This window comes from Falco cherrug, chromosome 7 (assembly GCF_023634085.1).
Source record: "Falco cherrug isolate bFalChe1 chromosome 7, bFalChe1.pri, whole genome shotgun sequence".
In the NCBI taxonomy this organism is placed as follows: Eukaryota; Metazoa; Chordata; class Aves; order Falconiformes; family Falconidae; genus Falco; species Falco cherrug.
This window is the reverse complement of record NC_073703.1, coordinates 56,605,027-56,629,263: the sequence shown is the minus strand read 5'-3', so window position 1 is coordinate 56,629,263 and position 24,237 is coordinate 56,605,027.

The window sequence follows — 24,237 nt, the reverse complement described above, 5'->3', positions numbered from 1 at the left end:
TAAATTGAACTGTATGCAAACAATACAACAAATACTGTATTTGAAAACTAGCTTCTAGTCATCATCAGGTTACCTTTTACATGTATAAATTCCCTGTAGAAATTAGAATTTCAATACATTATAGCCAGATTTCACCTGTGAATATGATTTTTAAACTAAGATCTATTTAAGTTGAGGCAATTAGAATATCTTTTCACCCTACAAACTTAAAAATATCTAAACCATCCAAAATGCTGAGATGATATGCCTCAGTAGGGATACTGGCAAAACCTATAGAGCTGAAAGCTTAAGTGCCATAGAACACAAACAATTATGCTTTTGGATGCCATTGGCAACTGAACCTTAAAACAAATCATTATTCCGCCTGTAAAATCTCAAGTACATTCCAGATAGATTTAGGAAACTGGGGATATATTAGCAGTACATTTGTGCTGCTTTCAGACTATTTTAGTCTAAAAATATTCATAGTCAGTGTTTCCTATTACAAAAAGTACATTTACTAAGAATAAAAGCAATGGCTTAAGGATAAGTTTGTACTTTCTCCTCTTCAATGTGAAAATTAATTTTGAAATATCTGAGGTTTTAATCTTAAAATGTTGCACTTGTCATCATTGTTAATAAAAGATTATTTTAAAGGACTAAGACATTTTTACTAAGGTCCTTCAAAATACAAAACTAAATTTCAACTCAGCTGAACACCGATACGTGCTTAGCAGCTTACAACAGTAAAGACAAAAAAGGATATGCACTTGCATAAAGCTCACTCAAATTTGGCCTTTCAGTTTGGATTTTCACCCTCAAGTCCTGAAATAAAGCTACACGCGCCTTAGGAATGTTGCTTTCGCTTCAGTACAGCCAGCATTTTCTCCTGTATTCTATTACCTTTACATATATTTACCACGTTGGCCTTATTTCACCAAAGCACTTAAGCACATATGTAAATTCATTCCTTCCCAAAATATACTTTGTGCTTGACTTTAAACATATCTTTATGCTGCATTTCCTCCAGTGAAATGTAAGCCCTTGCTGAGGTACCTTTGTGTAACGAAGATCTGGTTAAGGTACTGCTGGCCATAATGAGAGATTAAAATCAGGGCCTTAACTAGATTTTAAGAAATGAAAGGCAATATTGTTTCTGAAAGGAATGACAGACTCCAAGACCAAATTCTGCCCTGGACACTGTAATACTAATACTATACTTTTTATATTTGAAAGCAAAAAGCTCAGACTGCTAAGTAAATACTAATATATTAAGATTAAATTAAGGTTGTGGAGCTAGCATTAAGAAATTTTATTCTGCACTGCAAGAGCTGTAACTCTGGATAAAAGTTGGTCATTTCTACTTTTGTGGCTCCCAATTCTGCCAGTATCCTAAATAGTCAGGATCTTGATTTATTCTTTTATTAATATTCGTTATGAATGCTTCCAGTCACATTTTCACTCTATATTGTTATTAGAATCAACCCAGACTGGATAAATTTTTCAATAGAGTTGCACATGTATGGTACGCAAATGCCCACATTTTTCATCACTATTCCTACTCATGCTTCAAAATGCAGACTTGCTTACCTCCAGGGATTGCCAGAGAGCTTCAATTCTTGCAAATGCATGATTTTAACAGCAGATATTTTGAAAACATCAGAGTTCATAGAAACCACAGGGCTGCTATGATTCCTGGAAGAGATGCAGCCAAACCACATTCTTTTGAGTGAAAAGTGACTCCTGGTGAGACAAATATGGTCTCAGAATAACAAAACCAGCACTGCAGTAAAAAAAAACAACAACCAAAAACAAAACCGCTACAGCAGAGGCTTCTGGAAGTTATGTTAGAGACTTATTTTCACATTACTTGGGAGAAAAGACATAAAATTTATTCTGTACAACACTGCCATTTATAACTTTTTGATAAGTAAACGAGCAAAGGGAAACGTGCGTGGCATTGCTGCTCATCTGCTCACTGCTCCAGTGGCCTTTGCTAACCAAGACTGGAACCAGGTGCTCAGATGAAAAGGCAGAATTTAAAGGTCTACAAAGGGGAGAGCCGGTGGGACCAAACATAGCAAAAGGGAAATTCTGTTCCAAATTAAACTCCACAGTTAAAGAAAAATAGTTTAAAACATTTTTCAATAGGTGGACATTTCCTTTAAGGCCTAGGATTCACCAGGCTGACCATACTGGAGAAATAGCCTTAAGAGTATGCTGAACTTTTTTGTAGTATTTGGTGTCTGGGATGACTCTCTGAATGTTGAAAAGGTTTCACTTCAGCATCTAGGAGCAACATCCTTTCCTTCCCTGGAACAATTACACCACAACTTGAACTGGTCAGTCGTAAAACTAGTTGGGCTTCCCAGCATAGGACTCTTCTTGACTCCTTTACTTCAAAAAACATTCTTGCTCTTGATTTTGCTATATTGCATCAAGAAATAGATCTTCCCATTTCATAAATTAGGTTTAAAAGCTTCTTCTGATCTTGAACACTAAAAAATAATGCCTTCTTTTTTGTCTGGCAATTGCTGATGTATGATTTCAAATCGTGTGGCTGAGAGAGGATTACAGTCTGTGTGATAGTAACAGCTCCCTGGACACATAATTGCAGTTACTACTTTCTGCATAGAAGTCTTCAAAATGGGACATGCGTTTCTGGATAAAGTGAGTTTTAAGACATCTTTTTCAGAAAAAAATATTGAAAAATATCTTCTCTTGATCAGTGCAAAGCCATTTGCACCCTTAATTTCTGTGATTTCACGTCTTTAATGTGAGTTTTTCAGAGGAGTTTAAAACATAAACAGTTATCACTGAGATCACTAGACATCAGAAAAAGAATGCGAATCCTAGAGGAAAACCTTGTTTAAGTTGTAAAACCCTTGCAGTGGAAATCTTGGGAATTTTGCTGGGTGGAATCTCTCATTGTCAGAACTTTCAATGAAAGAGCAGATGCAGATACTGAAAACATTAAATAAAAATTACCAACAAGCTGTCTTACCTGTGTGCACTCAACAGAAAGGCAGGGCAAACACAAGCAGGTAGTGCTTGTACATCAGTCAAAACTCTGACAGCTACTGTGTAACGTCTGACAACACTGACATGTGCTGTACTCCCTAAGATATTCCTCTAACTGAACCATAAAAAGACAAATAAATTAGTAATAGTACCTCTCCTGTCATTGTCCTTTCTTTTAGACTTGTCATGCTGTTGATTAGCATTGTTTGAAGTGATTCATCAATACATTTACTTTCTGAGGAAAAAAAAGGGATAGTGAATTATTACTATATACAAATAGTGAATTATTACTTAAAAAAAAACCACCAAAAACAACTGATTCCTTATGATCACTTATTCATTTCTAGGAAAAGGACAGACAAAAATCAGCATAATGCTTCTCTACTAGTCAAATAGTACAGGTCAGATTTTGCCTCCATTCTGCTGTGTGGCAGATGAAGTTGTCTTAACAAAACCAGTATTCCCATATAAGAAAGAAATCAGATGGTCAGCCACTACCTATCGGATTTTGTCCATATGGCTGCTGCACAGTAAGCCAGTGTAACATATTTCCATAATAGTTTGGGGTTTAGATATTAAATACACTTGTTAAATATTTTTTTCTTAGTCTATCTTTTTGCAGCTTGAGGCATAAATGCTGTGAGAAAGAAGGTGACTGGCAGGGCCTTGAGTGTGCTAATGAGCATTAATTAATGGACCTGACAAGCTTCACCCAGAGCCTCCACTCACAGTGCTGCCCATGGACTGTAGTTGTGGGCTGTGCCAGGCAGAGAAAAGGAAATCAGTGCAGGTAAGAGGAATATTTACACAAGTCTTTAAACCTTAATTGATGTTTGATTTTGATGGGAAATAAAACTGAATAACATGCTTTGGGGTTTTCAATTGCATTCAAGTTTAAGTTTGTCTTTAGGAAAAAAAAAAAAAAAAGAAGAAAAAAGGCCCTGAATGGATTGGTCTTGTCTCAGGGTGTCTGTAAATAGGCAGCTGTAGCTTTTCATACAGACTTTGGTACTAGAAATATGATGTATTGGTTAAAAAGTTATGCATGGAAATTAAGTGGTGCAGGCTTGCCTTTCAGCATATAATACAGGTATTGTGTCCTGGGATCACCATAAAGCATATTATATATACACGGTTTCCAGATATCCAGTTCTATGTTTTATATCTGTATATTATGCAATAGCTCCAGGCCAACAGAAAAACCTCCAAAACCAGTGTGAATCTGAGCCATTGTCAAAGACATTGCGTCCACATTTCCTTTTTCTGCTCAGAAAGCACCAAACAAAGGCAATTTTTTCTCCTCCTTTTTTTAAAATGGTCCAAGTTCTCCAAAATATGTTTGTATGGCATTTCAAATTCTTTTGCTTCTATCATATATTCAGTCTTTGCTACATATCATTCTCTTTAATAATGATTCAAGACACATAACCAGCTTTCTGTCTTCAGTTTTTCTGTTAATCTCTAGACTACATTATCATAATTGGACAAACCAAATAATCCTGATCTGCCTGGTTTATACAGAAAAGAAAATATTCAATTTTATGATATCTTCTATTTTTATTCTGTTCTTTTATGACTTACAGTATCAACCTAAGCAATAGAAAATGTGATTATTGAGATTCACATTACATAGATACCTGACCACCACTGCAGAATTCTGCACCATTGTACTCCACCACTTAACTAGAGCATCCTTGAAAGTCAACCTTTGTTATCATTGAGAAATATCATTCTGTATAGTATAATAAGGTGAAAAATCATTTAGTCCTTCCATTGGGTTGTGGAATGCTGCTCATATGTTTAAGGAGTCATGCTACTATTTAGTAAGACATTAAGCAAAGTTTGTTCAATCATTGACTGACTTTCTGAATTTTTTGCACTTCCTATCTAGGACAAGACTGTATTTATTATCTTTACAGAACCTGCATGGAGTCACACTAAAACCACTGAAGTAATGGAATACCATACCGATCACTGAAAGCAGGGATGTCACAGTCAGAAAATATAGCTATTTATTTATAGTCTCAAAGAAATGATGTGTGCACTACTGTGACTTACATGTCTCCTGTTTCACAATCATGTATAGCTAACACTTCTACAGCTCTGCATACTTGGTTGCTCATGGCTCTTCTAGATTTACCTGTCCTTTATTAAGTTTATTTTCAGTGTAAAGCAGGATGCAGTGGACACATTTTTTTTTCCCTTGATTTAAATTCAGTTGGGAGCATTCATCTGGCCTCTGGAACTAGAAGTGTTCCCAGATTTCCTAGTTATAGTTAGCTAGTTCTTTCTTGGCTGACTTATAAATGTTGCTGTGAGACTGTTACATTATAATGTTTTAAAAGTTTCCCGTGTTTAACAATTACTTATCACAGTAATCAAAATGAACTTTAAGAGCAAGTGAAACACACTCGCTTAGCCATCATAATGGCATTTTAGGAACTTTTAAAATTTTATTTTCAGATTATTCTGGACTACTTGCATTAGTGAGGCCTAATCTTTCGCTGCCTTGTCTTACCCATGTGATTTCTGAAGATAATATATTAGCATTTAACAATCCCTCCAGGCTTACCTCACTTGAACTCTTTTAAATTTATGATGAATCTCCCACTGAGTAGCTCTCTGTTTCCAGCAGCCTCTGATCTCTCTCAGTCTTATTTTTTATGGAACTTATTTTCTTTTCAGCTATGGAAGGATCTTATATTCAATTATTTTGGGCCTATTTCTAAAACATTACTTTCTTCAGGTTAGTAAGTGCAGAAGAAATTCTTTATTGTGAATATAGATAAAGCTTTTTAATTACATACTTTTCTTTATGCATCTAATAAAGTTTCATGCATTATAGGGCTGATAGAAAAGTCTAAAGTTTCTAATTTGTCAAAGTGTAGAAAAAACCCAGAAACGTCACTCTGATTTTCTGGATGTTTTAGGTCATTGGCATTTATAAATTGGGAAGTTTTGAAAGCCGTTTAGTTGCTTATACTAAGTATTGGTATGTGAAAATGACTTCTCATTTCAAAGAAGCAATGTTGAAGGATTTCGCATGCCAACCTTACAATCAGCATTTAAAACTTATTCTTTCTGTCTTTACACAGATGTAAATAAGAAACTTTTTCAAACCAAAATAAAACCAAAAAACCCAAACACGTGAATGCACATGTGTAAGAAATCCATTAAAGTCCACCTACTAAGCATGAAACACGACTGTTTTATAGTTGCAAGTGGAAGTAAAAGAGAACAGATGTACTATTGCAGTGGCATGACTAAACCAGTCTTACGCCCTTGTTCTTCCCTTGCCATTGGGTTTAGTAAGCATACGTTATGTTACAATCCTATATATAGATATGTGTTATATGTATGTATTTGTTATAATATGTTCTTGTTGAAAGAAATCAATGGAAACCATGCAAAAAGCAACCTCTTTCTAGACCTTTTCACCATCATATGCTCATCTCAGAATAGACCCTGCACAAAATAACAAATGCATCGCCTTTTTAAAGTGGTTGATTAAAAGTTTGCTTCTTCTCAGATCAGTCTTTTGATATTGTGATATTTGACATAGAGTTTTTGATAATTTTGAAATTATTTCACATCATGACATATTTTGCGAGTGCTATGGTGCAATATGTGCAGCCTGCATTTCATATATACAGTGGGCTTTATATAACTAACTTGAACTCACATCATGGGATTTTGCATGCCACGTAATTGAAGGAAAAGACACCTTCATGTCAGTCAACACTCTTACCTAGATAGTGGGTAAGGTACAGCAGGACTCAGAGTAAAATGAAGTGCTCATCAAAGATGAAATGTAAGTTCTGTTTCTTTGCCATACAGATAATGCAGCTCTAAAATTTCCTGGCCAGCTAGCAGCTGTAAAGAATTGTGATTTAGCCCAAGGTGGCAACTAAGCACCTACAGCCTCTCATTTGCTCCTCACTCAGGGCTCCATCATGACTGACGGTTACATGGGCAGACAAACACCATCATCCTGAATGTCTCACTTTCCTTCTTCTTTCCCCGGCTTCCTGTGCTGAGCGTGACATCACGTGGCCTGGGATACCCCTCTGGTCAGTTGGGGCCAGCTGTCCCGGCTGTGCCCCCTCCCAGCTCCTTGTGCCCCCCCAGCCCCTCACTGGTGCGGTGGGGTGAGGAGCAGAAGAGCCCCTGGCTCTGTGTGAGCGCTGCTCAGCAATAACAAAAACATCCCTGTGTTATCAATGCTGTTTTCAGCAGAAATCTAAAGCATAGCCCCACACCAGCTACTATGAAGAAAATTAACTCTACCCCAGCCTAAACGTAAAATAATGCGTAATACTGTGTTAGTATCATTTATTTTAGAAAGTGAGTTTATGATTGGGTATTAAGTACAAGTGGTGGCATCTTCAACTCCTGAATATGACAACAATTCCAGAAAAGAACTAAATCTCAAGGCCATAAATTAAACATTACACTCAATATGAAAAAAGAGTAATTTTTAATGTTAATAACAAATAAAAACAGATTTGAAAGAGGAGGAAAAATGAAAAACTGAAAGACTGGAAATCTAACTTTTTTTACTTAATGTGAGATTTTGATTTCCATTTTTATAAAGATCATGCTCAGGAAATTGCTTGAAAAACAGTTCCAACAAATGGCTCTGTTCATCTCTTCTAGGAAGCTCTGCATTATTTTATGAAGTATTGTTATTTACCTAACAAAACTGAACATCAGAGATTAATTATTTTTAAGTACGCCTGATGGCTCTGAGGTTTCTTTTGGGTGGTACTGAAGGCTCCCCACTGTATAATAAAAGTTAGGCAAATTTAATTAAAACACAGCCATTTCACAGGACCAGTTCCTTGCTGGTGGAGTGCCTTAGTTTTCATGCCTCTTATAAAGAGCTTGTGGATTCACACCAGAAAGAAAGCTGGAAAAAACCAGTATAATTTATGTGCCACATTGCAAATTCATCTGTGAGATATCTATTAGCATCAGTAACCAAGACAGAAATTTGGTTCTGGTAGTCTAACTGTGCCCCCCGAATAAAACGAAACTGTCTCTGATTTCTTTCTGTTACAAAAATGTGCATGTTCGGGGGAAGAATTCTGAACCGGTTTGGAAATAAGGATTCTAGTAGTAGATATATATCCTTATGCAACTGCTTGTGGGCGTGCAGACATTTTTATCGTTTATTTCTTTGATATTTTAAAAATAAAATAAGGATGAGTTTTCCTTATTCAGACTTTCATTTATTTATTGTTAAAAGGAATAAAACATTCTCTAGTCTCTTTAGAATAGATTTAAGGCAGAGGACACTTGAACTGTTATGGGTTTTTTTTTAGTTTATATGTGTAATTTTGTATATTTTTATTATTGTATATTTTGTAAGAAAAGCTTACTTATATCTGACTGAAAATCAAGGACCATTCAATCTCGGTCTGAATGTACTGAACCTCGGTCACCTTTCATTGAATGTAGGAGAGAAATCAAATAGACCTCCTCCACTAACACCTCTCTAATAATACGAAGGATATGGCCTCCTGCTTGCAAAAAGAAATAATGCTTTTCTTTGCCATTGTTTCAAGAGTTCAGAAGAGATGTAGCTGCCCATTTGTTCCCTGTTCAGTCATTCTCCAGAGCTAGAGAGCAACACAGTGCCTCCTCCGCCTGGACCCGTTCAGCTTCCTGTGTGCCACAGCTTAGCTCCCCTCCATAATCCTCTGAACCTGTTGGTCACCACAGACAGTCAGACAAGTCTAAAGGAAAAACTAAGAGTGCAAGATTTTCAGCCCTGCAAGCTGAGATTTTTCGTGTGAAGCAGGGTTTCCCCTGAAAGCACGCTTGACATGTTGAAAAGGTTCTGGAATCTGAGAGTTTATCCTTAACTGGATTGAAAATGTAATTTCCATTGTCTGAATCCTTGCAATTCCAGATCATTTTTAGCAGTAAGAATGTTACTGGGGTTTGTAAAGAATAAACCACTTTTCTTGTTGCACATCGTGATATCGGCAGTTGCCTCAGCAACCATAATTATGAATAATAATTTTTAACACTTTTTAATGGAGATTCCCATACATCCTATGCATTAATTAAGCATCATACTCTCAGTTACAGAAGTGTATCAGAAGCAGATGAAAAAATTGAAGCATTAAGGCCTAGATTCACCCATCTTAAATGGCAATGCAATCACGTAAGTTAAAAACATAGGTATCTGTTACAGACAGTGAAGAACTAACTTGTTCTAGAAGGTGATTCAGTCCTTAACTGACCTGAACTGCAGTTAGGTGCTTCAGAAGTTAGGCAGGATGAAATTGGGTTCTAAAGATTAAATCACTTAACTATCCTTTAATTCTTAAAGCACTACAGAAGATATGCAACTAACCCAAGAACTGATTTTTCAGTCAGTTCCAATTGCCTGTTTCTTCCACAGATCATTCACATGGAGGAAAAAGATGCATATATGGATGGGACAGTCCTATTAAAGCTTCCACACTGAAGTCAAGACATATTTTAATGACAGCATCCCAAACCACAAATTTGCAGAATCTAAAATGACAATACATCTGGTAATGAAAAGTAAATCCCTCTTTACATCTAAAACTAATACCTAAGCAGCAAAAATAATTTTTAAAAGACCTTTTTAATTATTCTCTATAGTAACTTTTTCTTTTAGGATCACCATATGTACCCCATTACCCAGTGATCTCACTTTAAATTTGTATGGCACATTAGGGCCTTATTGTTCTGGATTGCAAAGAGATGCATTAAAATGCCACATATTTTGCTATTTATGCTTCCTTGGCAATTAAAAAAAAAAAAAACCCACAAAAGAAACCCCACACCATGCCATTAACAATGGTTAGTACTAAGGTCACTCTTTCATTTTAAGAAATAGAATAAAAGCATCAGAAAGCTAATAAAATGCAGCACAAAAGTGACACTGGATAGAAGTTTGCAGAGAGGAAGCTGCAGAAATTCAGATTTGTTTGCTGCTGACATCATAGCATGAATTAAATGATCAGTTACTAAGGCAATACCAGAAATACTGTCTTCTGTTTGTCATTAGGTTCCTTCATCTTCCACTTAATTTGTGATTATAGGCTTTAATATCTGACATTAGCTAGGATTTTGGTCAATCTACACAACACCAATACTTGAAAATAAGGTCCCTGGGTTAATCAGCTGGAAATCATTCCTGGAAGTCCCAGCTAATCAAATTTGTACATGCAATCCAGTGATTATATTACCACAGTAAGTTTTAGAACAGATGTTTGATGCTATAGAAGCCTCTTTATAGTAGAATTTAAATCCCCCTTGCTCAGTAATGACACAGGTTATTAAAACACACTTTTTTGGGTGACCTAATTAAAGCATTCTATCAAAAACAATCAAAGCAGCCACCCTTCTACTGATGAGGTTTTCCAACCTCTAAATGCAGCCCTGATGAAAGCACAGCATGAAGAATGGATAAAATTATGATATCTGCTGAGAAATTAGCCTTAAGCACTTGTTAATAAAGGCAAATAGGATTTCACACACCAACGTGTAAACTTTGTAAGTGTGGATTCTCTTTTATTGCCTTTTGCAGCAGGTGAAGTACACTGTTGTAATTATCACTCTGGTATTATTGTTTAATTCATTGTTAGGTCTTTTTAGTGATGGGAAGCCTAGGAGTTAGACTGAGGGCTCTTACTAACCTAGCTGTCTGTCTGCTGGGTAAGCTATAATTCCCTGCACTCCCGTCAGGCTTTTGTTAAATGCAGCCTTAGTCTTCCTGTAGTTAGAGAGTGCAGTTCCTGGGTTCTGGATGCTGCTATTCGGCGGAAGGTTCACCGTGCACTTGGAAACAGAAGTAGGGTTTACTCAGATTGTAAATCCAAATTACTGAGATTTGGATTTAATGCCCAGTAAGATAAAGAATTTTTTTCGCAATGCTTAAATAGAACAGATCCTGGTCAATCCTAAATGGCCAGTCTTGTCACTGTGACTCTGCCTTTCAGACTGTTTTCTGAAGGTGTCTTTCCTTTAGTTGATCATCATTGCTAACAAGCCTAGAGGAAACTGTGGACTTTTTAAGCAACATTTTCCAAATGGGATCTATGAAAAATTATTTGAAAACTAATTTAGATTGAAGTCCTGCAATTTTTAAATATTCTATATTTTTAACACTGACTGGAGAATTGTCAGGTTATATTTATTTTTCTTTCCTATACTTTACCTTTTCATTATGACCTTTCCTTGTGAGGGGGAAAAAAAAAAGAAGAAATTGTTACTTTGACCACAAACAAAAGAAGCAAAATTACAAAACTCCAGTTCATGTACTGGATCTTGATATGATTATATATGGAATTTACCTCTGATTATAGATATCATGGAATAGGTTTTGATCTGTCTTTCTTTCCCAATTCCATGCCCAAATTAGATAGGGTAAATGAGTATTTTAGTGGGGAAAAAAGCTATTTCAAGTCCTACAACTAAATATTTTTTAACCTTTTAATAATACTTTGCACTACAGCAGGTAAATAGTGTTTTTTGTTGTAGCTTTGAAATTTATCCACTCCATCTGAAAGACATGTAGCTGACTGAGAAGCAAAAAGTAAATGAGAGATAAAAAAACCCCACATTCTTTTCTCAGATAATCTACTCTCTTCTTACTCACTTCAAAAATCTAAGAATAATTTTACAGTGCTTCCTTCTTTTCATCTGTGATCCTTAGGCTAAGTAGTACATCTCAGTTTGTATTTAAGTGGCTAAATTGCGGTGTAAATTTACCCTCCAAAAGGGAGTGGTCCCACCCAAACAGCTTACTATGGATAGGTAGTTGCACACAAAACTCCCCAAACCATGAGCTGCCGTTGTCTAGGAAAACACTATCTGGCACGGAAAAATCATATCCCAGCATGTGGCTATTGCTTAAAGAACAGGGAAAAATGAACAACAGTACTCAGGCCTATGCCTTCAGTGTGCTTTAGCTGTTAGTACAGACGTAACCACTAAGGCTATTTGAGCAATGCAAAGTGGCTCATTGTGAATATCTGATTTTTAGTTAGTTAGTTTTTACTGACTGGTACTAGCTCAGTATTTTCATTTTGGCACAGCTCTTATGTTAGCGTGTTATTCTCTTAATATGATGGGAGCCAGATCTATTTGGAGGCTTGAAAAGTATACCGACAATGAACCTCTGTAAGTGAAATGCTAATCAACTTATAAAGCATCTGATTTTTAATAAAGATAAAGAGAAAAGTAATTCATTTAACCTGAAAGTTAAATCAGAAGAGGAACTAACAAAAAACTAGTTTTGTTTTTAAGAATGTGATCATTTTTACTGTTTGTATTCACCACTGAGCCAAAAACTGTTGAACTGATTTGCACACAGAGAAACAGTTGATGTTGATGCACCTGTATCTAACATTAAGTGAATAGAGAACAGCTGAACAGAACACACATGAGATGCTTGTTTGTAAGATACTGTCATCTTGTTTAACTCTTCTATGACATTTTGTATAGATATTTCATAAAGTGCCACATCAGTTGCAAGCTAGCTAATATCTCATTGAAAAATTTATTAAAAAGTTCCCAGTTAAAAATATTTATTCTGCACATATTCATTTTTCCTACAAGCTGTCTTCTCTTCTGACATAGCTTTTTAACAGCTTCTTGTAAAACAGCAATGTAATGCTCAGGAGCCTTTCAAAATGCCCACTGGCAAGAAGTGTCTCTTTCTAACATCAGATTTACATTAGACGTGATTGAGGGTATCTTTGTTTGGGGTTTTGTTTGCTTTGTTTTACAGAGAGGCAATATTACCAGTTTGTACTATAAATTAATAGAGCAGACCTTCAGATCCCAGATAGCATTCCCATTCTGTATTAATGGGAAAAATGCCAGCTAGAAAAAAAAAAAAAAAAAAAAAAGATCACTGTCGGCACTGATTCCCTTTATTCCTTTGGTTAGTTCAGAAAACGATAATAAAAAAAAAAAAAATGTTGGTTTTGGATTGAATTGTACTTCCATCCACTAACTCAGACACTTTGAAAACTCATTTTAGACCTGCACACCTACCTACAGTGTGCTTTATGGCACACCAAATAGATAACAAGGTTCCAGATATTTGTACGTACAATCTGCGTAGGGTTTTCTGAAGATAATGCATTTTAATATGAGCAGAGCACTCTTGGGAAATAATGCGTAGTGGAGTCTATGTCTGACCTCACCAATTGTATCTGTCACACTCACCCAAGAGCACACAAGCCAAGTAGCACATAGTTCATTTGCAAAGTCCTCAGAAGGAGGTGATTGTCTTCTCTGATGTCTTCCCTTATGTTTTCAGGAAAATTAATTGAATGACCCATGTTTAGGGCAAGCAGCACAAAGAAAATGGACTAAACCAAAATTGGTGCTGCACTGATACCCAAAATAATACAGCTTTTGTTATGATGATATACATATATCCATATGTAACAGTAAGAAAAAAATTATTTTAAAAAACTTCCAGTAAAATTTTAACCTATTGACTTTTTGGTCATTACTGCTGTCCTTTAACCCAAGCAATTTTATAGTCTATTATATAGTATACTCTTTTTTGTTGTTGTTGTTATGTACTTGTTTATTACTCTCAAAAATAACTTCCCAAAAAAGTTATTTTGAAGGATGATATATTTTAATAGCTTACTGTTTGTCAAAGCTGAATTGTACAATTTTAAGAAAAGAAAAATTACAGCTTAAACTTCAGAGTAATTTTCTTCACCTACTTTGAGTGAGAAACCTTTAGGCATTTATGGACTGAAATGGGAAGTAGAAGACATGACACCTCAAAATTTATCCTCTGGAAACTCTGACCATACTTATAGTCTCATCAAAAAGCTTTGTAAACAGCAGAAATGTGATTCTTCCTGGGCATGACCTTCTTTCACTTTTCAAATTTAACTTTTTGAAAGCTAGTCAGTGTGAAGAGAAAATAAACGCTATTGCTAGTGTCCAAATCTTACGTAGCTTACAGAACATAGTATAGGCTCTAAATATAAGTCCCTGAGTCCTCATAACCCTAAAAATTGAATATTAAGCATCAGACTTAGTTGTGGTTTAGGACTGAAGCATCTGCTTACCTACAAGCTTTCCAAATAGCATAGATGCAAACACTCCTAAGGGGGAATGTAGTGTCAGTAATATCCAGTGCACCTCCTTCAATCTTATTCAAACAGCTTTTTTCATGACTGATAAAACCAGTGGCACTAATATATAATCCATGTAATTCTTGACAACACTGTAAATAGATTACCAAATATAATTTGCATTATTCTGAGAGTTCAGGAAAAAAAGCTATAATGTTGAATGGAAAAGCTGATCTATGAGTATGCTTTTAGAAGTTATTTATATACTCAATAATGTAGCTATAAATTTTCTGTAGGAAATTATTTGGAATTTTAGATATGGGAAGGTCTGAAACCTTTAGACACTGAGTTTTCAGGTGTTTTTTTGTTGTTGTTCTTATTTTTTTTCCTTCCTCCCTGATTTTTTTTTTTTTGCATATTTGTTACTAAAAAATAACAACATAATAATAATAATTAGCAATACAGATCTCAATAAACCCCCCAACATTTTGTTGACATTGAAGGAGAATACCATTATCAGTGAATCCACTAACTCTTGAAATGATGGAAAACTTTTGAAATGTCATACTTCAACACTTTGATATGATTAATTTTAGTTTCTAGTTGAAAACAAATTTTAGCTTTGACATTTAAAACAGTCCAATAGATTACAACAAATATTTTTGTAACAGTTTCTGGAGTTCTTTCTCTTTCTTTCTCATGGCTCGGGTTTTTTTGGTTTGTTTTATTAGGGTTTTTTTTGGTGGTGTGGTTGGTTTTTTTTCATAGTTACAACCTTTTATGACCATTCTTGAGTCCATTCAGGGATGTACGTGACTATAGGAGAAAGGAAGAACTGGGGAATCTGCTTCAGGGTCTCCAATTAATATCTTACATCTTAAAGCTCTCTTAGTAGAACACCAAGGTTTCATAACAGTTAATAATGATACAAAAAATTATTTTCCCTATCCTGTAAAATGAGTTAAAAGGTTTCTATCCCAGTGACAGTCTTCTTGAGATAGATTTTTATAAGCATTTTGCACATACATCTGTGGGGGAAAAAAACGTAGAGCAAAACCTACTCTAGCTATTTAGCTGTATATGTTTCTAAAATGTTTGTATGATGCACAAAATCTGTTTATCTGGGTGCAGAATGACCATTCCCCATACTTATTCATAAGTCTTTTAGATTATGCATGAGAAAAGGTGTGCAATTAAGTTGTTAGACCCTCTTCCCTGGTGTTATTAGTTGAAGTTAGTTGAGAAGCACACGGTGCATCTCTCATTTCTCTGTCCACATTAAAAACGCTGTATGTATAGGACCTGTGTGCAAGTTTGTGCATGTGTATCTATCTGCTGATAGACACCCACATAACATGCGTCTTGCACTACATAAATTACTAATAAATAGTAGGTCAGATTCATGAATAAATTCCAGCTGTGTCATACTGCTCCATCCAATATAAACCAGCTGTATGCAAATCTCATCTGGCTGATTCAGATGGATTTACAGCTATTTTGGCTTGGTGACACCACACAAATCAGCCCATGTATATGGATGAGATTTGGCCAATGCCTCCTCTGAAATTGCCCAAAATGTGTAAGAAAATCTAAACCTTTCAACAATTGTTTTAAACATCCACCTTAAAAATTAGAATCTGAAGAGATAAGGTCATATTAGTGAAGATAGCCAGTAAAGGTTAACCATTTCAATAGTACATCTGTAAGAAGTTAAAGTACACTGCAGCAATTAAACTCATGAATATAGGTCAGCACTCTAATCCCATGTCTAGATTAATCTGATCTACAAAAAGGACAACTTTTAAACATTACAATTTTTTTCCCAGTGCATATTCACTGTAAAGCTCAATGTGAAATCAAAACACCTGAAAAAGAGATAAAATCCATTTTGTTAGCAAAACAAACTTCATCAGAGACAATCTTGTAAATTATCTGTAGCTTAAAAACATATTTCTGCCTATTCCTGAAAAAGATCTTTGTAAGATCAGAGGCCTATTAAAAAGCAGAAATGTTCAACATCTGTTGCTGTGTTACATGAAGGCAAGACAAAGATAAATTAATACCATATGTGAAGGAATATGATTCAAAAATCCAGATTTGTTGGAATTTCCCCAAATAGGTTGCCAGGTTTGTATAATAAATAAAATCAAAGATAAAAGATTTTTTTTTTTATTCTCATCCTAAAAAATTAAGAAATCTCTCAATCAAAAAATAGAAAATTATGATTTATATATAGTATAAAATATCTATTACATTCAAGGAAGTGAACTGGTGTATAAAATAAAAGAATGAGTTAAAAAAATAATGTTAAAAAAGTATTTAGATTGAATGATGTCTTAGGAGAAACAGGACAAAGTACATAACAATATTGCAATTTGCCTTTGGCATTTGTGTTTCCATCTAGCTTTGAGACACTACAGCATTTCAAAAAACTCTTCTGTCAGGAAAGGTTATGTCCTAGGCTATGGCTTGTAAATTTTTCTTTTCTTTTCCAAGGGAGTCTGCATTGGAGTATTCCCATGAAGAACCAGGCGATTCACATGTCATGGGCTCACACTGCATTTCATGGGCAATCAGGTTATGGGATATCGACAAAGCAAGATGATGATGTACAAAAAAGGCATTCCAGTTCCATGCTGCAGTAGACACCAGCTTTTTTAGATTGCTGACATGCTGTTTTGTAGATCAGTCTCCTTGTAGCTTCACATGTTCTGTCGTAGTGCTGCCTTCCAGATACCTGACTTCAAGGACACCTCAGCCACGCATTCTTTCTTAGCTACGGGTTCTTGATCAAACTGTGTAGTCATTTATTGCCCCTACATTCTCCCAGACAGAGGTCAGAATTTGCTCCAAGGTATTTGTGGAGTATGTTCTACGGTTCATACAGAAGTGGCAGCCTCTTCACTAATACAGGTAGTTCAGGCCTACTTTGTGGCTGATAGAACATGGCTGACTGTAATCCTAGACATAATGCCTAGCTGCTGTCTGGGATTGCTGTAAGACAGATGAGGTGGTTCTCCTTGATTTCTTTTGGTCAGGGAGACTAAAAAATCCAATTGAAAATGTTTATAGAATAAAGCAGTAATTAAGATACTGACAAATTAAGGGAAAGCTTAAGATGTTTCAGTAAGTTTAATTGATTTTGAAATTTGATGAGATTCTAGGCAAGGGAAAAGAATGTTTGACTCTTAAAAAAAGCATAGTTAATGGTTAAGTATCCTCTTACTAAAATGGTGTTAAAAAACCAAAGTTCATACATGAAAAAACCCACCCAACCAACCACCATCCTCTGGTGTTGCTGACAGTCCTGTGAAGCCACTGCCACTCTGTTCCAGCTTGACAAGTAAAAGCTAAGTGGTTTGCACAGCAGTGTTGCTTACGCAGGCCAGGGAAGAATGGAGATCACTGTGCTAGATTGTACCTTGAGGCTTCTATAAGGTTGGTCTAAGCCTCTTCACTAGAAATACGACTAATAAATCTCACCCAAAAAGTGTTTCTATCACTTTCCCTTCCGTTTTAAACACAAGATTGAAAAAAACCCTAAAAACTTTGTTAGGGGCATCTGCATTTTGGTCATTGGTGCAGTGTAAGATCTGGGGGGTGGGTGAGCTGTAAAGTTAACTATTTCTTCTTTCTACCACTATACATGTGTTTGATCCGTTTGGGTATTATCCCAAAGAGCCCTATTGAACCTAGAGACTTGTATGATAATTGTGAACAAGAAAAGATTAGGAGAGTAGTTAGTGGAAGAGAAGTCCCTGGTGTCTTTCTCATTTATATTAATGTGCATTCACAACTATAAGTATCTTCAGAGATATCAGTCTGGACTGACCTGCATGGATGTGTCTGAAAGTGTTATATGAGCCTCTTTTTTAAGACCTTGATTAAATGAACTGTTCTTAGAGGTTTAAAGAAACACTTGGGAACAATGTGAATACAGTATTAAAAGAATTCATCTGCAGCGTGAAATAATACATGATTTTACACTGAAAAGTTATTCTGAATTTATTTTTTAAACAGCCATCAAAATGCAGCAATGAATTTTCATTTATCAGTGCTAGATTACTTTAATTTCAATAGCACAGAATGTGATTCAAAGAAGCTCTGGATTCAGAGCTTGAAGGTCAGACTGGACCTTCAAAGAAAATTCACATGGTTTGCTTTACTATTAATATATAGGTTTTCAATGAATTCCTAAACTCTCAGTTTGAGGTGGAAGTGCCCTTTATGTGACCCTCTCCATCAGAAAAATGTTCATTTGCAGTGCAGTGAAACATATGGTTTTCTGACTTTTGGAAACAATATGGAAAACAAAACTTTCTCCAGCCATATTTTATTTTAATTTTTCAACTTTGGAACTGTGGAAATCTCACAGGCCATCCCCTTCTAAATTTATGAGGCTGCCTATATTTCTTTTTTTGTGTAGCTGCAAAGTATTTTAAAAGGCTTCCTATATAAATCAGGAAGAATAAGAAAAGTGGATAAAATCAGGTTTTATATGCAAATTATAACATCAAAGTATATAACATCTACTGATAGATCATATTAAGAATTTTTATCACTATGTGGTGGATTTATGAAAAGAAAATCTTAAGAAACAGCAAAAGAACACGGTATCACCCCAAGTCAATACTTTGGAAGGCTGTATTGTTTTTGTCACATTTATATTTCATATGTAAATCTTGGTATATTTACAATTTTTTCTCACTGAGATATTTTTCCAATGCAAGTATTGCCCAATTTTAAAACATTCAATTTTCATCAGCAGTTCATGGAAGAAGTAAAATTTAAATAAGTCAGAATAGCAGAAGATTTAAAACATGCTGATCATTTAAATGTGTATCTTAAGTGTACTGTCTATAAAATCCTAACGTCACAACTGACATCAATATTAAAAATTTGCCCCTCTCTCATACACACTTACAAAAGCAGGACGTATGGCAGTATGACTGGAGTGAGCAGTTGAATGCCGCTGTGAATCCTTTCCCTATATTTCTAGTTTTCCCACATCTGGAGTCTCCAAACGGCATCTGTTGTGATCGCTGAGAGAAAAACGGTTGCTTTTCCAATTTAGAAAAGACTGTAAGTGGTAGAGCGAATGACCCTATATGCATCACGGGGCCAGTACTTGGAAAAAAAGTATATAATTTTATATAAGGAATTAGTCTTTTGCCGGTTTGTTCTCTATTGTACTCTTGCAACTTTGATTTAGTCATCAAATCCTTGAAAAAAATCAAGGTGGGAAAAGAAAGCTGAAATACTGAATAATGTCATCTAATTTTTAATGTTAAATTAACAGCAGTAAAAAAAACAGTGGCAAAACTATCAATTTTAAGATAATCACAAAGTATTGTGATGAAAAGTCAGCCCAAGTGCTTACTAAAAAGGGAACATCTAAGTATATAATCACTTACACAGTCTACTTATGCTGACCACCCTCAAGTAATAAGAGCACAATACCAATCAAGAGGTTGATTTCAGTAACTTCCCATTTCAGTGAGGACATAAACCCTGCCCTTCAGCTTTGGCAAAAGCAACACCGCTGGAGAGCTTACTGCTTTCGCATAGATGGGTGTCATAACATATGCTGGTGGATCACCTTTACCCACAATTAAACAGCTGCAAAGCACCTAATCTCACTGTACAGAGGGCAGCCGTTAATGCCTAACCTTCGTTATCCAGGATAACTACCTCCTTTACTGATAGGGTTTATCTGAGCCAACTCATTCACCTGAGTTCCATTCATTCTCTCACAGCTAGAATTCGAGTCATAGTACTTGAAGTTGAGCTGACTCCTATGAATGATCTATAGATGGTTTGAATTCCTGCCAAAGAAAATATATCTACTGAGGAAAGGAAGAGGAGGGGGGGAAGCAATAAAAGAATAAGCTTTATGGGAAGAGCAGCCTCTTTTCCCATAAATGTTGAATCAATCCATTATATTTGTGATAATCAATGCCATGGATCCTTTTCATGTCAAGGTAAAAAAAAAAATTTAAAAAAAAGCCTTGGTAAAGAGGCAAATCATTATTAATTCATTCATTGCCATAGCATTAATCATGATAAGCTAATGTGATATTAATGTGGCTGTAATACATACTTCCATAGGAATTTCACTGTAATATAGGAATTAACTAATGTACCATGGTTTTAAAGAGTGACGTAAATTGATAAATAACACTCAAAAGCTTTTTAAATAGGGGTAGGTATGAATCTACTGACATGCTACCTTCTGGTGGACGGGAGGGTGCCCACATCCCACTCCCATGCCCACACTTGCAGGTAGGCTAACGTTCTGTTTTGCATTTTCCATGAGTTATTGCCTACAGCAACAGCCAGGCAGCTTTTCAACATTGTGGTCCTGTTCCAGGAAATATTGATATGGGAGATCAGTAGTTCTGGGAATGGAATCAAAGCTGTGATTATGCTTGTTGGTGTCTAGGAGGAGTTTGGGACTCATGTGTGCAGTGTTCTGAAAACCCTTGCACACAGAGGGAGAGGACCGCTTCATAGATATGCCTCCCATGAGAATCCTCAAAACTGACTTCTGCCGTATTCTTACGTTATGGGTAATAATTCAAAGCAGACACATCCTACCTCCTCTAGAGATATTCAAAACCCTCCTGGGTGCAATTCTGCGCAACCTGCTCTAGGAGAACCTGCTTTAGCATGGTGTTGGACTAGATGATCTCCAGAGGTCCCTTCCAACCCCAACAATTCTGTGATTCTATGTGACCAGTTCTTGACTGCAGATGATACGGCATGGGGAACTGCATTAAAAAATAGAAAATGACCTTCTCCTTACAGAGTCCTTCCTACTCAACACAGCACCGAGTTTGATGAGGTTTGCAGCTGAGGTCATCAGTGTTGGGGACCAAATCTTGTTAGAAAGCCATGAAATGGGAGGAATGGAAAACCAAAATATGAGAGTGCATAAGAAAAACAATGAAACAAAAATAGTAATCCAACTTCATACTTAAAGCACTGTGTAGATCCACTGCATCCCTTATCTCACCGAACATTTATACTCCACAGAAAGTTGTAAAACCCTAAGACGATGATGATAATCCCACTTTGAACGGTAAATTGGACTAAACCACTAGTAGTTCCTTTCAATCAACATTTTCATGTGTATATGATACAAATTATCAGCAGAAAGAGAATACAATTTTCTAGTATAATATACTAGATTTTTTTCCCTGAAGTATTACCTGCACATTACCAGAAATACGAAATGCATTTGGGATATAATTAGGGATTTTCCAGTCAATAAATACTGCTGTTATACTGAAAATGTTCTATGTTTCATTAAAAAACATATGTTTATTTTAATGTGTGGGTTTAATGAATTTAATCTTCCAGATATATCCATTTTCAAAACATTTCAGCCTTAGAAATTAAATTATTTCTGTAACTACACTCCAAAGCTCAAAACAGGTAAGTTCCTTAGTTTCTAAATATGTATATTTATGCCTTCTTTGAATGAACAATGCTCAGTGTGGTAATGAGCCTGTATTTTAGCAGCATACACTGTATCTTTGGTTCTGCATTTCTGAATTCTTCGTTCATATTTGTAGACACCTTGCATATTCAGAGCACTAATGTGGAACCAGTTTTTCTTTAGGATATTAATATTAATATTTGTTGTCTACAGCAAAGGCAGTGGTAGGATTTAATCTGAAATACTTTCACAGCAAACTAGTATAAAGTATACTTAGTATGAACTTTCAGACTGCTTCTGACAAATTTTTGCTCCATTTAATGCAGCAGCAATGCAGTTTGGTCTGCTTGGGTAACTGGAAGCAAAAATTGCTGCATTTTAAAAAAATCTTTCAGAAATTTTCTCTGCCATTCTGTACCTCAGGATCATTTTTCAGTTTCTACTCTTTAAAATACAATGATATATATAGAAATATCCAGAAATTTTTTAGCTCATGGTGGGAAGGCAAGGGGGAAACAACAGTTCCACAAGGTTAAAAGTCATTAATATAGCTTGGAGCCACCAACAATATTTCTATCCAATACCATAGCATATTACCATGAGAAATTCTTCTTATTTTCCTGTTAATCAGCAGTACTATTCAGTGTGTACAGGACTGCTATACCTTAACTGGACAGTTAACACTTTCTGACTTTCATCTTTTGTTTGTCTTCCTAGGTAACTGATAACCCTCAGGGAAAGCACACTTTTTATAAATGCATAATACAATAGGACCCAGATCATTCTTGACACCTTTACTGAAATCACACCAAGTGGTCATAAGCAACTAGTAAAAATGAATTTTTTCAGTGGATGAGAGTTGTGATAAACCTGAAAGATTAACATTTCTGTTAAAACCACAGATATAATCTATTCATTGCATAATCTGGATCACCAAAGGAACATCACAATATTTTCTATTACAGGAAAACAAAGGTGTTTTGAAGGTATTTTTGTTAAAAAACTTCAGTATAAGAGCATGAACAACTTTGTCTAAAGATCATGACTGAGCTGGTATTTTCTGCAAGCTTCTGAGTGCTTTTGTATCAACAGAGAAAGTTATACACCTGAAGGTAAAGGGGCTCAGTGGACATGGGGTATAATTTGACTATACTCTGAAGTGTTCTCTTAACATCAAGAAATATCACTTTCATATGCCTGTAATATTAATTTTAAATTAGTTTGATTTATTCTTTTAAAAACCAGGAGAAAAAAAAACCCAGTACTTTAAAAGTGTTCCATATTAAGCAGGGGTTATTAACATTGACAGAATTAGCTTGAATTAAATCATCAATATTATAATGTTGATTTTATTTCAGTTACCTGGCTATTTCCCTTATTTTTTTGAAACTATTACTGGCACATAAAAATAATACAAACAATGGGCACCTTATTGTTCTTTCTCTTCAATTGTTTCAATTTCAAGTCTTTTAACAACAGGCATAGTTTTCAGTCCATTTCTGATACAATGGCTGCAATTGGGGAAAAAAAAATGTAGACTAATGTGAACTTCAGTAACTGTTATTCTCATAATAAATAACAGGCATCTTATATCTTCATCATGTTTGGAATTTTCTTAGCAAATGGATTGGGAATTTACCTTCTTTTTTTTTTTTTTTTTTTTTTTGAGAAACCAGACAAAAACGTAACATTCCTGAAAGCTCTCAGTAAGCCTCAAAATCTCTTGATGATATCCAGAAACATGGTGTTTCTTGGTTTATTTTGTTTTTAGAAATGGAAAAATAATTATAAAACATATTGTGCTAATAAATCAAAAAAGCGCTTGAAATAATCTCATAAAATGTTATGGCTTAAATAATGCCCTTCATCAGTATTCTTTGTTTAACATTTTATGTTTATTGATAAATGAAGATGCATTTAAATAATTCAAACAAAACATTAGCTGCAAGCAAGGAATTAATAATTGATAGGACTGGAAGGGCTTTTTTTCACTTGGGAAATAGATAATATTAGCTTAATGTGGGGTTGTAGGAACAGAGGAAATGTAATGGATCTGCCTGCTTTAAACTGATGATGGTTATTGTGGTCTGAAAGTTGCTACAAAGGCAAAAGCAGGACAGCTCTGTAACTGCAATAGATTTCACTCATAGGAGCTGACAATGCAAATTGTGGTTTGATATGCCAGGTTTATACATGGAAAGGGATCTAATAAACTTAACATACAACAGGAAAAAAATAAATGCTTTTAAATTTAAATTTGAGAATTTTAAAAGGACAAAAACACAACAGTTATGGTGTCTAAAAATATTTGGATTCCCACCCCACCCTTCAGTCTCATCTTTTATGAATATTTTCATCCATAGTTTTCTTTAAGGCAGGGAACCACTGTTAAGAAAACTGTTACACAGAAGCCAATGCATTCCTGAGGATTCTCAGAGGAAGAGCATTTAGTCTAGAAACACTCATCATAAGCTTTTATTTAGATTTGCCTGTAAAGAAGCCAAACTCTTCCAGCTGTGCATTTCAGCATGGCAGCTTCTTCTCTGGAGATGTAGAAAAACAGCTTCGTCACATCCTCTGTTAGGAGGGAAATTTCTGTTGGTGATGCTCAAGTTGTGTCTGGTGATAGCAAAACCCACAGAATTACTCTGAAATTACTGTGCAAATCCCATTTCCATTTGCTTTTGGAGATACCAGATTCAC